At 49.0% G+C, this 16,773-nt stretch overlaps 1 protein-coding gene across 4 annotated transcripts in view; it reads left to right on the top strand.

The window, feature by feature from the left end:
- Positions 1-16,773, top strand: part of RBFOX3 (RNA binding fox-1 homolog 3) — a 430,522-nt gene that overhangs the window by 291,525 nt on the left and 122,224 nt on the right. For 3 of the 4 annotated variants that reach the window (XM_043462453.1, XM_043462461.1, XM_043462464.1), the window contains one exon: positions 8,674-8,713. The exons of the other annotated variant lie outside the window; for it this stretch is intronic. The gene's annotated coding sequence lies outside the window, so the exon portion shown is untranslated. The remainder of the gene's footprint in view (positions 1-8,673; positions 8,714-16,773) is intronic. 4 annotated transcript variants of the gene reach the window in all.

Raw genomic sequence — 16,773 nt, 5'->3', positions numbered from 1 at the left:
GAATATTAGTCAGCCTTTAAAAGGTATAAAATTCTAACACCTGCTACCACGTGGAGGAACTATAAGGACACTGTGCTCAGTGAGATGAATCGATCCCAGAAGGGCAAATGCTGTGTGTTTCCACTTATCTGAGGTCCCTGGAGGACTCACATTCACAGAGACAGAAAGTAGGATGGAAGTTTCCTGGAGCTGGGGGAGGGGCTGGGGAGTTAGTGTTTCATGGGGACAGAGTTTCAGTTTAGGAGGATGAAGGTCTGCAGATGGACAGTGGTGATGATTATACAACGGTGTGAGCATATTTCCCTCTGAGTGGTATACCTAAAAATGGCTAAAATGGTAAAAAAATTTTGTTGCACATATTTTACCACAACAAAAAAGTCAAACAAAACTCAGAAAACCCCAAACAAATTAAAAAGTGGATTCGAAGTACCCCTCAAGGGAATGATGGTTTTCCTGGAATCTTTCAGTCTGAAAGCTGTTTCTCAGGATCTGATTGCCAGACACCAGCCTACTGAGCATGCAGCGTCCGGCTCCTTGGACCATGGCCTCCCCTCTAGCTGGCATTAGAAAGAACAGCTCTCTCAAAGGGGCGAGCATTGGAGAGTGAGCGTGGTCAGAATGACCTCACAGAGGGCCGGTGAGCAAGAGGAAAGTGCCGCTAGGGTCCGGAACCAGGCTGCACAGGCCAGGATGAGATGGGTGCAGCGTGGGTGGGGGCAAATGTCTAGATTATTCTAAGATGTTTGGAGGAGGCCAGCAGATTAGTGCCTTGGAGCTGCCGTAGCACATTTCCACAAACTATGGGGCTTACAACTCCTAGAATTATTCTCTCACAGTCCCGGAAGCCAGAAGCCTGAAATAAAGCGGTCAGCAGGTCCACCATGTCTCTGAAGGCCCTAGGGCTGGAAGTTCAGGCTCGGCTTGGCTTGTGGCCACATCACTCCAGGTCCTGCCTCTTGTCACATGGCCTCTCTGGGCCTTTGTCTACTCCTTCTCTGCTTCTTATAGGGACACTCTCATTGGACTTAAGACCTATTAATTCAGGATGCTGTCATCTCTACCCTTAACTAGCTGAGTCTGCAAAGACCCTGTCTCCCATTCTGAGGTTCCAGAGGGACATGCATTTCTGGGGGTACCATTCTACCCAGTACACCTGGCATCTCGTCCATGGGCTGACGACCAGGTGGGTTCTATAGAACCCAACGCTGGGCTCTGGGCAATAGGGGCTGTGTGTTAGAAAGCTCCTCAGGGAGGATGGAACACACCCCTACCCCTGCCTTTCCTCTCTGACTCTGATCTTGAATGGTTTCCATGTCAACAGCGGGGTTTCTGGTCCCTCCGTTACCCCCGCTTCCCACCATCTGCCATCTACTTGGCAGCACTGGGCATTCCGTTCCTTCCGAACCATGTCCATCTTGGGAAAACTGCCCCTGGCTGACCCCAGTGCAGGAGGGTGACATGTGATAGTGCTGGTGGACAGCTCAGATGCTGGCAATGCTGCTGGGCCTTTGACCAGTGGCCTCCCTTGGGTCCCAGATCCATGCTGAGTTCAGCTAACATGGGGCCCTCCCCTCTAGCTGCCCGCTGGCCTCATCCCACCAGACAGAGCTTCCTATACAACAGGAGTGATTGACAGCTTCCAGGGCTGCTGGCAAAGGCCAGGGCAGCTCAGGGGCCATGAGGCTGGGCCAGGCGGGGATCCGGAAGATCCGGAGTTTGCAAAGTCCAGCACAGCCAGGAGAGCCAGCTTGTCACAGAAGGGCAGAGAAGGGATGGCCAGGGAGTCACAAGCAGACAGAAGGGTTTGGCAGCCATTGGGCACCAAAGCCACATGCATCTCGAGGCCAGTGGGCCCACAGTGGGTGACTGGACTTTCCCACCTTCTGGCCGCAAACTCGGTGGATGTCGGCTGTGCAGTTACAGCTGCAGGGCCCACGGGGCCGCCCTGCAGGCAGAGGGCGAGGTGGGCTTGCCTGCTCCCTGCCCCCTGGAGCAGGACTAAAGGCCTCGGAGGACCCTGAAGGGGGGACTCTGGCTGAGGGAGGTCCCCGAGCCCTGCCTGGTCTTCTTAGGAGAGGGGTATGGGCTGCTCCCAGAACAGAGTAACCTCCTTCCTGCCCAGCCACTCTGAGGGGCCCATAAGGGGGTGGTTCTTCTGCTGGTGTGCTACGGTCTGTGTGCTCAGAATCCCAGACAACGCTGCATCCACGCTGATGGCCAGAACCTTCTAGAACCCCCCAGACTCCCTTGCAGTGCCTCGGGGTCTCTGAGCCACAAGCCTGCAGCCCTCCACTCCCCTCCCCTCCTCCCCTCTACCCTCCCCTCCTCTCTTGTCCTCTCCTCTTCTCTCCAAAGGTGAATTTCTTTTCATAAAGAGAAAAAAAGAAAAAAAAAACCCTTTAAATTGAGGTAGCTCTGGCATTGTGATGACCATCATCAGAAGTCGTGTTTAAGCCACCCACGGTTAATTTTTTATTTATAAAATTGCACCATTCACCTCCAGTTCCCCTTAGAGAGAGAGCACAATATGGGCTATTTAGTAAAATCCAAAGTAATACAACAAGAGTAGCAGTGGACAGGCAGGATTTTTAACGCTGCCTCGGTACGATCCGCCTGGCCTTGCCCCTCCCCAGAAGGCTGAGGTGAGGGGAGGGCCCCAGGCTTGCTGGGCAGGGACTCTAACAAGCAGCGTGACAAGGGGCCCCCAAGATCCTTCCTGGGCTGGCGACTGCACTGCAGCAACTTGTACGACGCCAGATAAATCTGCTCTGATCATAAACAAGAGTCCAGCGCCAGCGCTGCACATTTGGGAAAACACAGAGAGAAAAAAGCAGAGGAAAGCGTGGATGCTGGGGAGCTGTGCACCACGGACTAAACATTAGTGACCCCCACCCGCCCCTAATTCGCAGGTTGACGCCTTAACGCTCACTGTGATGGTGTTCGGGAGGTAATGAGGGTGGGATGAGGTCAGGAGGGTGGGGTCCCATGATGGAATCACTAGCTTCATTAGTGCCTTTCTCATCAGAAGCGGCACCACAGCTGTCTCCCCATCCATGCAAGCACACAGCAGGAAGGCAGCCGACTGCAAGTGGGGAAGCGGGCCCTCACCAGACCCCAACCACGCTGGCACCGCATCGCAGACTTCCAGCCTCCAGAACCGTTTAAGCACCCCCCAAGCTGCAGCATTTTATTATGCACCCCAAGCTGACTCAGACACCCAAGCTTCCTCTTTCAGAAATGGGTCTCTGCTGTCACCAGCAGCTTCCTCATCGCCTTTAGCGTCAACAAGCTCTTCCTCTCTCAAACACCCCTGCCCGGACAGGCCGTTTTCTCTTTGTCCTGGAACTCAGGTGTCTGTGGCCAACTTGGTTATTCTTGCCGGTCGAGTTAAAAACACAGGTGTTCCAGTATGATGGATTCTATAAACCCTCTCCCCCCTAAACATACAGGAGGGAGTGGTGAGGTAGCTGGGACTTAAAGTGAAATGGACCTGGATAAACATTTGAGCATCCTTTTTCTTATCTGGAAATTGGGGATAATAATGCCTAACTCGTGGGCTGATATGAAGCTTGACATGTATATTCAGTGTCTGGCACATGATAAATGCTTGATAAATAAGAGCCAAGATGACTACTGGTGAAGTGACTTTAGCGAATAGCTGAAGTCACGATCAGTCATAATTAGGTGTTCTGCTCTCTTGACACCTTTCTGCTCCTGCCCTATAGTCCAGAGACTTGGCACCTGGCTGGGGCGGGAGGGAGGAGGTCCAGGGTGCACCACGGGAGAGCCACCCGTGAGCGGGTCTGACCACAGTGGAAGGGAATCTTTCCTGGCAGGTCATATTGCATGATGCACACTAATAATGGGTTTAAAACAAATGTTTATTGAAGTGTAGTTGGCTTACAGTGTTGTGTTAATTTCTGCTGTATGTCAAAGTGACTCAGTTATACATATATATTCTTTTTCATATACTTTTCCATTCTGGTTTGTCATAGGACATTGAATATAGTTCCTTGTGCTATATAGTAGAACTTTATTATTTATCCATCCTAGATATTCTAGTTTGCATCTGCTAATCCCAAGCTCCCAATCCTTCCCTCCTCCACCCTCACCCTCTTGGCGACTACAAGTCTGTTCTCTTTGTCTGTGAATCTGTTTCATGGGTATGTTCATTTGCATCATATTTTAAATTCCACATGTACGTGATATTATATAGTATTTGTCTTCCTTTGTCTGACTTACTTCACTTAATATGATAATCTCTAGGTCCATCCGCATTATTGCAAATGGCATTATTTCATATCTTTTATGGGTGAGTAATATTCCAGTGTGTGTATGTGTGTGTACCACATCCTCCTTATCCATCTGTTGATGGACATTTAATTTGTTTCCATGTCTTGGCTATTACAAATAGGACTGTTACAGAACATAGGGGTGCAGGACGTGTATTCTTTTCATCCCAAAGATGATACAAGTAAGTTAATTTCTTTTAAAAAAATCCACTGCTTTACCGGCAGAAGAGAACACAGGTTAAAGGGGATGACCTCTGTCATTTGGATGGAGTCGAATAAAGGCAGATTCTAATGCTGTTAAGGAGAATTGTAGAGAAAAGCCCAAGAGGAACTCCGCTTTGGAGGGGGACGGGGGTGAGGGTGGCAGGTTAAGCTGTGAACTGATGGAATCTGGGATGAAGGAGAACTGAGCAAGGAGACCGTGAGGAATGGTCCCCATGGGGGTGAGTATCCCTTTATGATGGGATCCCCAGGAACAAACATCACTCTAGAAGGACTCAGGCCTGCTTCTCAAAATGGTCATCTGGTCATGATCCCTCATGGCAGACACTTGCCTGCTGGTTCATTCATTCATTCCTCATCGAACATCCACTGCCTCCATCTGTCTGTATTGGCCCTGTGCCAGGCTCTGGGGCCTCTGAGATATGGCCTCTGCAGGGTGGGGGTGGGGTCACAGCCTAGTGAGTGGGTGCCACATGGAGGGGACTTCCTGCCCCAACAAAAGGAGGGCAGCTCGGCTCTGCATGACTCCTTGCCATCAAGGAAGTCCACAGTTTGTAGCTCAGCAGACTTCACACAGAGGCCGTAGCACTGCAGGCTGGGGTGGGCGGAGACCCCCTGAGCTTGGTAAATGCATCTTACTCTGTTTGGATTTTGCTTGAGTCTTTCCACGGCTGTGCTTGGGAACTTCAGCGCCCCTGGTCTAATAAGCTGTGCTTCTCCACAAACCTGATCATGGTGGCAAAAATCTCCATAATTGATTATCCCGCTGGGTGGCTGAGAGCAGCGCTTGCTAACTGTGAGGCTGAGAGTCAGCCCCATGGTTCCTGACCCACCGGCATGCCCACGGGTAGATGCTGTCAGCAAGGCCCGTGGAGCAGGGTGAGCCCCAGGCTCCTCCCTCTCCCCTCTCCCAGATGGGGCGGTGGAACAGATGGGTGAGGTGAGAGAGTGAAGGTAGAAAATGCTGGGATGTGGAAGAGGAAAGGAGAAGCCAGTGTTCATCTCAGAATGCAAGGCAAGCCCCATCGGAGTCAGTCCATCCCTGTCTGCTCACTCCAGGAGGGCAACTGGGCCACAGCGGGGATGGGTCTGCATGGAGCCCACTTCCTTTCCTTCCAGGTAGCAATAACCTCCAGGGAGACACAGGGAAAACCTTCATTACCTTGGAAACTCTGTAGGAAGCTCAGCCTGAAGTACTAGGAGAACAGGCTGGACCCTCGTGTGAGGCATCAGGCTCATCAGGGCCTCCCAACCGTCCCTTTGGGTCATTCAAAGTACAGAGGAGATGGACATGGGCCCCAGCCTCTGAGTCTCCTGACATGGACTGAATCAGTGTAACCCCTGAGTTCAAATGGCATGAAAGTGTTAGCTGCTCACTCATATCTGACTCTTTGTGACCCCCATGGACTGTCGCCCACCAGGCTCCTCTGTCCATGGGATTCTCCAGGCAAGAATACTAGAGTGGGTAGCCATTCCCTTCTCCAGGTGATCTTCCCGACCCAGGTATCAAACCCTGGTTCTCCTGTACTGCAGGCAGATTCTTCACCGTCTGAGCCATAGAGAAGCCCCTCAAATGGCATAGGTATCAGATATTTCTCTTTGGCCAAATGAGGCCCCTGGTAACCATGGGAAACACTGGGCTTTCCTGGTGGCTCACTCCAGTATTCTGGCCTGGAGAATTCCATGGACTGTATATATAGTTCATGGAATATGTACAAAGAGTGTGCACTCTACATGACTGAGCAACTTTTACTTTCAAGGAGTGACTCAAGACCTTAGGACCAGTGGAGGCTGATGGGGTGAGGGTGGGCTGCCTTGCCAACCCTGATCCGGGCTGATGTTCCCCAGAGATTGGGAATTCCGGGCCAGCAGATTCCCTGGCGCCTAGAGGAAATCTGTGGGTTGGACACAGTGGATAAAGGAGGGTGGTCATGGAAGTTGTTTGGGTAGAGGAGAGACTAGGACAGGGAGGGAGGAAGTGCCCTGTCTCACATCCTGGGCCACCCTGCATTCTCCTGCCCTGCGGCCGCCTGCCCGGCAGAGCAGACTCCTCCTATCTGACTCCCACAGGCTTGGCCCAGACCCGTGCTCCAGCCAGTGCGTAGGTCTGCTCACTGAGGCTGGATGGATTGAATTAAATGGAACGAAATTGAATTGAACTGGGAGGAAAACTCACTTTAAGAAAAAAAAAAGAAAAGAGTCAACAATAAGAAAATCCCCCAAATCAACTGAAGGCAGCGGTTGATGCAAGTTGATTGATTCAATCCATCTCATTTTGTAATGACGCCTTCATTCGACGGTGTCTTCCAATCTCATCCAGTCAGTTTGTGAGCTGGGTGTGGACACGTGCCAGAATAGCCGCTTTTGCCAGTTGGCTGGGGGTGGGAGGGATGCCAATCAACAAACAGGGCTGTTGGGGGGGCCACATCCGTGATGGCCTCTTCGTTTGTTGTTCAAGTCCAGCCACACTTGGGCCCCCAGCCGTCCCTGCTGTGGCTGGTATCTGTGTGCGTGGGGGCAGGGGGGCGGGTGGGAGCAGGTTTCCCATGAAATAGTGCCTTGTGATTCGCACAAACTCTTAACATGCACCAAGCAAATTCCGTGCATTACATGTTCCCCTTCCACGTTTAATTCTTATTTCCTGCGGAGAAGGGTGCCTCTTTCCACGTGTGGGAGTGCAGCACAATGGAAACCTGCTGGGGAAACCCAGTCGCCCCAGTTACTGGTGGTGCAGTTGCTTAACCAAAGGGCACCTCAGTTTTTTCATCTGAAAAATGGGGGTGGTAACAATGGTGCCTGCAGCTGGCACATAAAATATGCAGAATAAGTGACAGCCGCTCCCTGTTCTTCCTGGTGATTTCTTTTTCTTTTCTTTTTCATCTTTTTAACACCATTCCTGGTGATATTGATGATGGTAATGACGGTGATTTTCTGCATTGTAAGAAAGAGGCCCAGTTGACTACCTTTTGATTCCGGAAGCTTTTCAGTTGTTTTTAACATGTTTATGTTAAGTTGTTGTGTTTTGTTTTTTTTTTAAAGTACACACACGGTGGGGATAAGGGGATGAGGAGTGACTTCTTAGTGAGTATGTGGTTTCCTTTCAGAGTGATGAAAAAGTTCTAGAACCAGATATGGTGTGTACAACAATGTGAATGTGGTTAATACCACTGAACTGTCCACTTTAAAATGGTTAAAATGGTAAAATGGTATGTTACATGTATTTTATCACATAGGTGTGCAAGATACATAGATATACAATTATGAAACATTACTAAAATCAATAAGGAAAATTTAAGTCCAGAGAAAACACACACATTCATGCACGCACATGCACTCTTGTTTCTAATCTCCAAAGTGCCCAATGAGAAAAGGGCAGGATTAGGAGTCCAGACCCACATGTGCAGTCCCCAGGCCCCCAGGAATCAGCTTTGCAACTCTAAGCGGGTCCCTTGATCTCTCGCATCCCAGGTTCCTGGATTATAAAAGGAGCTAATACCTGGCCCCTGCCACCCAGCTCCAAGCTGCTTCTGCCAATGGAGGCTCCTGGAAGCGGCGCCTAATTCCAAACAACACACAACGGTGGCTTCTGAATCATGTGTTTGCTGGGATTTAGAATTGTCTTACTTCTCTTTAAGCAACAGCAGCAGCCCGTCCACTTCTCCTTGTGTTCTCCTTTGACTACTAGTAAAATAGATTGGCAAGCCATGACTCCACACAGAGAGGCACCTGGGGAGGCGGGGAGCCACAGTTCACAAAGTCCCCTTTGAAGGTAACCTCAAAACCAGGTGGGGGTGGGGAAGAAGAGGAAGAGGTGCCTCAGAGTTTGGGGGAAAGGGAAGAAAGAGAGAAAACACAAAGGAATACCCCAGAGTTGCAGGGAAACATGAGTTTGGAAAATCTGTGTGGCAGGCCCACGGTGTTCTGTTTCCCTTTGTCTCTGCCTGTTAAATCAAATGCCGACTCCCAGCCCTGCCGCCTGCACAGACAGCCACGAGAGTTTAACCTGGGCAGGTTTCCTCGGCCTCCCAGGGAGATAATGCCTCCTTTTCCAGACTTGACTAGTCAATGAGCAAATCGCAGCTAGCAACCAGATGTACGATGGCGACATTGATTCTAATTCTCTCCCCTTTCTTTCTTTCTCTCTTTTTCTTTTTCTTAGAGAGCCCACAGTGCCTCGGGAAAAATTGGCTGAATAAAAGGTATAAAGACTTTCTCTTTTTTCCCCCTGAATAGTCTGTGACAGATATGTGCATGTTGAACATCTTGGGGGCTGCTGACAGAGGATGCTGGGGGCTCTGAGTTTCCTATTTGCTGGAAGGAGGGGTTTGGTGGGGCCGAAGTGGGGGTGGCTTATTTAGCTTTCTTCCCATGATGGGCCAGCCCAAAATATACTAGGAAGGCAGGCCTGGGGAGCCAGGAGGGGCATGAGAGGACAGGAGTTTGTTTAAAGGCGACACTGCTTAGCAGCTCCTCGTGGCCAGGGAAGCTGTGCCGCTTCCTTCCTGGTCCCTTCCCTCACCTCCCCTTTTCCCACTCAAGGTAGTCAGTGCCCAGGTGTCCACCAGACTGCATCGTCTTCAGAACCAAGGGCAGCTCGGGCTCACCGGTCCAGGGTGGTCCAACTCCCTTCTGTGGCCTGGTCTCCTCGGGGAAGGAGCTCAGTTCCCAAAGCCAGCCCCCATGGTGGAGGGGTGGGGAGCAGAGGGCGCTGGACATTTCTGACCTGAGCCCTGGGTCCTCGTGTTCCGCCCACCTGCAGGTGCTCTCCTTTGTAGATTCGTTGCACAGTTTTCCTTTGGGGAGGGGGGTAAATTATTATAAAGGTAGAATGTATTTGTTGTGAAAAAAATGAGGACGTGCAGATGCACCGTGTACTTGTCATCCTGGGTTCCAGGGGGCTTCTCCTCGCAGGCTCCTGGATCTTGGGCTGCACGTGCACAAGGATGGCCAAGCCTGTCTACAGGGCGGAAACAGAAGTAAAGCTGTTGGTTGGGAGGAGTCTGAGGCCTTCCCGAGCCAAACACTGGAAATTTAGTGTTGCTTTTGCCCCAAGCCCATGCTTGGCTCAGAAGTGGACCAAATGGAACTTGACCTGTCCAGGGAGTGTGTCCCAGAAGTCATTCACCGCAGGCCACAGGAGCTGTGTGGGGAGGACAAGGTGGGCCCCGCTCACTAGCTTTCCATCAGGGGTCCTCTTCGTGTGTCCCTGGGTGATGCATGACAGAGTCCCCAGGGAGTGGCTGTTCTGGATCTGCGAGTGCTCGATGCGTTTCTCCGTGGGAGGGGGCAGAGAAAGTGGAGTCAGCCTCGCTCTCACTCTCTCACCAGAGTCTTGTAACCACAGAGAAGGCAGCTTCACACAGCAGCCTTCTTGCCAGGCCATCTTTATAAAATGAGTCTCATTTTATTGGCAAGCGTACAAACCAGTCTTTAGGTAAATTCGTCTGTGAGACAGAGAGTCCATTTGCACTCTAAGGATGATATAGTGATCAGCTGACTTGAATTTTTGCACACTCAGTATTTTACTCAGCTTTATCAAAGTACAGTGCATACACAATCAACTATGTGTATTTACAGTGTGCAGTTTTACATTTTGACATGTTTATACCCATGACATCATCGCTATAGTCAAGACACCAAACACATCCATCACCCCCAAAACTTTTCCTGGTGCCCCTTTAATCTCTTCCTCTCACCTCTTCCCAATCCCCTTTTCCTAGGCAAGCACTGATCTGCCTTCTGTTGCTATAAAATGATCTGTTTTCCCTAGAATTTTATATAAATAGCATCACGTCCTTTGTCCTTTCTTTTTTGGTTTAGCCTCTTTCACCTAGCGCAATTATGTTGAGATTCATCCAGGTGGTGGTATGCATCTGCAGTTCACGCTTTTTGCTGCTGAGTCGTATTCCATGCTATGAAAGCACCATGGTTTATTTATCCATTTAGTCCTTGAAGGAGATTTGAGATGTTTCCAGTCTGGGGCTATTACAAATAAAGCTGCTAGGAGCATTCATGACCAAGTCTTTGTATAGGCACCAGCTTGCTTTTCTCTGGGGTAAGTGTGAAATTACTGGATCCTATGGGATGTGCATGTTTAACTTTTTAAGTAAATGCCAAACTCTCTTCCAAAGATGGCTGCACCATTTCACATTCCCACCAGCCGTGTGTGAGGATCACAGTTCTATATCCTCACCAACACTTGGTGTTACCCTTCTTTATAATTTTAACCATCCTAACAGGTGTGAAATGGTGTTTGATTGTGGTTCCCATTGCATTGCCCTGATGACGAATGATGTTGAACATCTTTCATGTGATTATTTGACACCTGCATCTCCTTTGGTAAACTGCCTGTTCAAATCTTTGCCTCTATTTTTATTGGGTGGTTTATTTCCCTTTTTATGTTTAATTGGAAGATAATTGCTTTAGAATGTTGTGTTGGTTTCTGTGGTGCAGCAACATGAATCAGCCATAAGTAAACATATATCCCCTCCCTCTTGAACCTTCCTCCCACCCCACCTGCCATCCCACCCCTCTAGGTTGTTGCAGAGCACCCGGCTGAGCTCCCTGTGTTATACTAGCAACCCCCCACTATCTACTTTACACGTGGTAATATATATGTTTCAGTGCTACTCTCTCAACAGAGATGCAAACATAGAGAACAGACTTGTGGTTTGTTTTCTTATTGTTGAGTTTGGGGAGTTCATTATGTATTCTGAATATAAGTCCTTGATTGGACACCTGCTTTGCAAATATTTTTCTTCTCATTCATCTGACTTTTCATTCTCACCATAGTGTCCTCTTGAAGAGCAGACTTTTTCATTTGGATAAAGCCTAGTTTACTAATGTGTTCTTCACAAATCATGCTGTATCTAAGATTTATTTAGTGTGGCCCAAAGCCACCAAGATTTTTTCCTATACTTTCTTCTAGCTATTTTATAGGTTTTAGATATTCCATTAGGTCTGTGATTTATCTTGAGTTCACTTCTGTGTATAGTGGAAGGTATGGATTGAAATTCATTTTTCTGCATATGGATAGCCAATGGATTCTGTATTGTCGTTGCTGTTGTTTAGTCGCTTAGTCAAGTCCAACTCTTTTGCGAGCCCATGGACTGTAGCCTGGTAGCCTCCTGTGTCCATGGAATTTCCTAGGCAAGAATACTAGAGTGGGTTGCCGTTTCCTCCTCCAGGGATCTCGTCGACCCAGGGACAGAACCCGCGTCTCCTGCATTGGTAGGTGGATTCTTGACCAGTGAACCACCAGGGAAGTGCAGAATTCCATATTACTTATTTTAAAAACTGTCCTTTATCTATTGAATTTTCTTCTCAGTTTGAAAAAAAAATAGTTGTCATATATGTGTGGGTCCATTTCTGGACCTAGTTGCATTGACCTATTTATCTACCTGAATGCCATACCACACTACCATGATTATTATAGCTTTATATTAAGTCTGGAAATCAGGTAATGTTGGCCCTCCAACTTTGATTAGATATTCTAGGTCCCTTAAGTTTAGGATCAGCACGTGAATTGTTTTTTAATACCAACTGGGAATTTGAATGGGATTACATTGAATCTATAGATCAACTTGGAGGATTGTTGAATCTTAATATTATCTCCCCAGTTATGTCTCCCCAGGTTTGTCTCCCCAGTTATATGGGGCTCCTTTCTCTGATCTGTGGTTTGTGGTTCAGTGTATGGGTCTTATACGTCTCTTATCAGATTTATCCCGAGGTATTGCATATTTTTTTGTTATTTTAAATGGTATTTTTCTTTCAATTTCTGATTGTTGCTAGTGTAGAAAAATAAAATTATGGTTTTTTGTAGCAATCATGTATCCTGAAACCTTGCTAAACTCACTAGTCCTAGTAGCTTTTGTAGATTCAATCAGATTTTCTACATATATGATCATGTTGTCTGTGAAGAAAGACAGTTTTACTTCTACCTTGCCAATCTGGAGACCTTTTATGTCTTTTCCTTGCCTTGTTTCACAGGCTAGAACCTCTGGTAAAACACTAAACAGAAGTGGTGAAAACAACCATTCTTGTTTTATACCTTATGTTAAAAAGATAGTAAGCCTCTCACTGTTAAGTAGGATATTATCTGTAGGTTTTTCATAGGTTTTTTCTATTTCTTGTTGTGTTGTTCAGCCATGTCCAACTCTTTGTGACCCCATGGACTGCAGCACGCCAGGCTTCCCTGTCCTTCACTATCTCCTGGAGTTTGCTCACCTAGTTCCCTTCTATTGCTAGTTTGTTGGAAAATTTTATCAGTTTTTTTTATTAGAAACTGATATTGACTTTTGTTAAATTCTTTTCCTGTGTCTATTGAAATGATCATATGCCTTTCCATTTTTAGTTTGTTAAAAAAAAAAAAAACAACTTTAAAAACTTGGTGAATTATATTCATTAATTTTCAAAGCTTAGTCCAACATAGGCTTAAGTCTATTATCTCATTATTTTTTTTTCTGGTTTTTTTTTTTTCATTTATTCTTCATTTTCTTTTTCATCTTTTTTTGCTTTCTTTTGGATTGAGTATTTTTTTTATCATTATTCCATTTTATCTCCATTCATGACTTATTAGCTTTCTTATTTTGTTGTTTTGATGGTTGTACCGTTTCCTCTAATCCTTTCAGTTGGTTCTTCCTTCAAATGAATGTGCTGATCAGGACTCAGCTGAATACCCAGTGGGAACCCTCTAGAGTTTTCCAGGGCCCCCGCTCTGTCCAGCTCTTTCCTTTCTGCTTCCAAGTCTTGCAGCTCCAGTCAACTTGGTCTCCCCAGCTCTTGGTTCTGTCTCGACTCAGGGATGATTCCAGGCTCTACTTGGGATCCCTGCACTTTGGCCTGAAACCTCTCTGGACAGCAAGCTCTGAAGGCTCCCCTCACTGGAATCCCCCCTCTCAGAGACAGATCACTGTCCTTCCTCATCTGGTGTCTAATGTCTTGAAAACCACTCTTGGCTCAAGGTACCAGGGTGGGAGGAGGGAGAGCTCCTGAGAAGGGAGTGGGCTGGTCCAAGCACCGTGGACCTGAGAGTGAGGGGTCTGAGCAGAGGGACAAACACCGTTGTCTCATTTTCCTTGAGAACAGCCCACCCCACCCCACCTCAATTAAGATGAATCTGCAGCATCGAGAACTTAGATGTAGAAGACTGTTACAAAGGGCTCTTCACAGAATCTCTTCTTAAGAAATTTCTGATTGTAAAGAATAAGTTGGGAGGGGCAGGATAATACCGTCGTGCCTCTCTAATCCTCAGTGATGGGGAGGTCAGAAAGCCCCCTGGGGTGGGGAAATCAGAAACCCCCGTGGGTGGGGAGATCAGAAAGCCCCCAGTGGTGAGGCAAAATGGAACTCAGAGTCCCCCAGCAGCCTCAACTGCCCCACAGTTTAAGCACGTGATAGCATAACAGGAGCAGCATCCACCCCGACCCCCACACAAGTAACTGAGCTGGAAGGTGGACCTGTCAGAGGCTAAGGCCATTAACTCCTCCAAATCATCCCCACACCCTCTCCGTGAGCCAGGCACGGCCGGGGCTGCACTCAACCCTTTATCTGCACACAGCATCCCCCAGCCTATGAGGGGCTCACACCGCTGTCCACTCACATGACGCGTATTCCCCATCTTACAGACGAGGAAACTGAGGCTTAGGATGGATAAACGGTTGGCTCAGGCTCGTGCTGCCCAGGCTTCTTTTCATGCTGAGAATTTCCCTTGAGCAAAGTTGATGATCCTTATAAGACAGTGTGGGTTTCTTGGGCTTGGGTTTCTGATCCCCTGCCCAGCCACGCCTCCACCTGCCACACCAAAGGAGCTAACTGACCAGCATGGGACACCGAGGACTAGACCCTGCCAGGCCAACTAGGGCTCTCCTGACCTTTGACAGAGCATTTCCATTGTCAGGGTTGTCGGCAGACAAGCTTCACGGGACTGCAAGGTTTCTGACTCACTGCAGAACTTTTTTCCAGGAATATCAGATGTCAGGAGTTCTTTGACATATATGCACATGTGTTTGGATTAATGCATCACTTAGGCTGTTGTTGTGGGGGAAAAAAGGTGGGGGAATGTCTGATATGTTGATCACGAAGGGTTCACCCAACCCCACGGCTATTTCAAACTCTAAGGCTACACTGTACATTGAGTCCCCTACATACGTACCTTCAAGTTGTGAACTTTCAAAAACTCAAGCATGCCCCTTTCAGTGCTGGCTATTGTACTGTACTTCTATACTCTTCAAGGTACAGTACTGTAAGATCTCAAATGTTTATTTTTTGTGTTTGTTTTTTATGAATTATTTGTGTACCTGTTACAGTACAGTCCTATGTAGCAGATTGTTGTTAGTTGGATACCTAGGCTAACTTTGCTGGACTTATGAACAAATAGGATTTACAAACATGCTCTTAGAATGGAACTCTTTCCTATGTAGGGAGCTTACTGTACCAGCAACGTGGGCACCGCTTGCCAGAAAATCAGCTCCCAAACCGTCAAGCTCTGTGTCTCAGGGACTGACAAGGGTCCCCAGTGCCTCCCTTGGTTTTCAGGCTGTATCCAGCTGGGTAGCTTTGTGCTACCCATGAAAGAAGCAGCACATGAAACATTCGAGATGGGATTAGAGGACAACAGAAAGAAGAGCCTATGTGTGTGCATCCATGTTTGTGCGAAAGTATAAAAACCCCGAGTTTGTGTTTTCCCAAGAGTATTAATTACAGTTGGAGAGGAGGCTTGTCCGGGCGTGTTCCGCTTGGGCAGAGTAATTTATCATCCGGTTTCGAGGAGCGGAAGGCGGGTCACGGTGCAGAGAGCAAGACACACATCTCTCTCTCTCTCAGACTTCACAGCTGCCCCACCTGCTCCGGGGTGGACGGCTTTGCCCAAGGCACGTGCCAGAGGGAGCTCGGAGAGCTTGCAGGCAGCAGGCCGGGAGAGGAGGGAGACTGTGAGGCCTTGACACCATCTGCCTGAGACAGAGCCCATCATGGGGAAGGCCTGTGAGGGCAGCTTGAAAGGAGAAACTGCGCGGTCTCTCGTGGATGTCTGCCTCTGATGGGGGCGACAGGCAGAAAGACACGGGCACCAGCCAGCCTGGCTGCCCACCCTGGATCCCTTCTGATCTTACAGGCCTTCCCTCAGGCTGACGAAAGGGCTGGGATCCACTGGGGAGGTCTGCGAAGAAGGTGGGTTTTATTCTTATCTGTGGCTGAAAAGCCCGACACACAGGCTTACCACTTAGTATAGGTCCCTAGCCATGCAACAGCTACAAATCAGTCTCTCCCTGGCCTTGGTGAGATGCTTGGAAAGGCGAAACCAACCCAGAGGACTGGGCCGTCCTCCCTCTGCCCCTGGGTCCCTCTGCCTTCTCCTGAGCACTAGGGTCATCCCCCATGTCCCCTGAGCTGCTCACGCTCTCCCAGGACACTTTGCTTTTGTCCTTTCCACCATCACATGCGTGCTCCTGCCTCTCACTGCTGCAGGCAGATGCTGACACCTGAGCCCCCGAGTGACCACACACTCGCTTTCAGCAACAAGAGGTTTTCTGTAAAGTTATAAAGTATATAATGATGAGCACTGACCCCAAGTGCACTCTCCTGGCCACCCTTCCCCTTGCACCACGGCCAGCAAACTGAGCAGGGCCTGCTCCTGCCCAGAATCCTTCTGGGAAGGCCCTGGGCGGCCCCAGTGATCTGGTCCAGGATGGTGCCATGGGCACCTACTGTGTGCCAAGAGCTGTGCTGGGTGCTCAGGACGGCACCCTGAACCACCCAGACTGATACCCGAGCAAATAATCACCCCCTCCTGGTGGTGGGCAGGGGTGGGGGGCAGACTGGCACTTCCAGCCAGTCTAAGGGAATAAAGGGAAAGCCACTCGGAGGCAGAGGCCCGACTTGCCTCCAAGGATGTGCTTTCATTTGCTGCTCTGCTCTCGGGGCTTCTGTTCTTCGTCTGCCGGAACTAGCCTTCCAGGACTTGACCCACAGAACCGGGGGTCTCAGGCAAGCCAGCAGGGAATATCCAGGCTTCTTTGGTGGGTGTCCAGCCTGCTGACTCTCTGGTACTTGCAGCTGTGTTGGAGGGAAGGAGGGAAGGACAGGAGATACAGGAATGAGGCTGGAGCAGAGCAAGAAGGGGTTGGAGGAGCGTCCACAGCAGCTTCTGTGCAGACCAGGCCGAGAGGTCACTACCCAGAAGGCTGAGGGTCCCTGAGGCTGGCCGGACCCCAGAGACCCCTGAACAACTTGCAGATGTGGAGTTTTTCCTTCTCCAGTT

This window comes from Cervus canadensis, chromosome 1 (assembly GCF_019320065.1).
Source record: "Cervus canadensis isolate Bull #8, Minnesota chromosome 1, ASM1932006v1, whole genome shotgun sequence".
Lineage (NCBI taxonomy): Eukaryota > Metazoa > Chordata > Mammalia > Artiodactyla > Cervidae > Cervus > Cervus canadensis.
The sequence above is the reverse complement of the archived record's forward strand: the minus strand, read 5'-3'. Positions and strand labels throughout refer to the sequence as shown.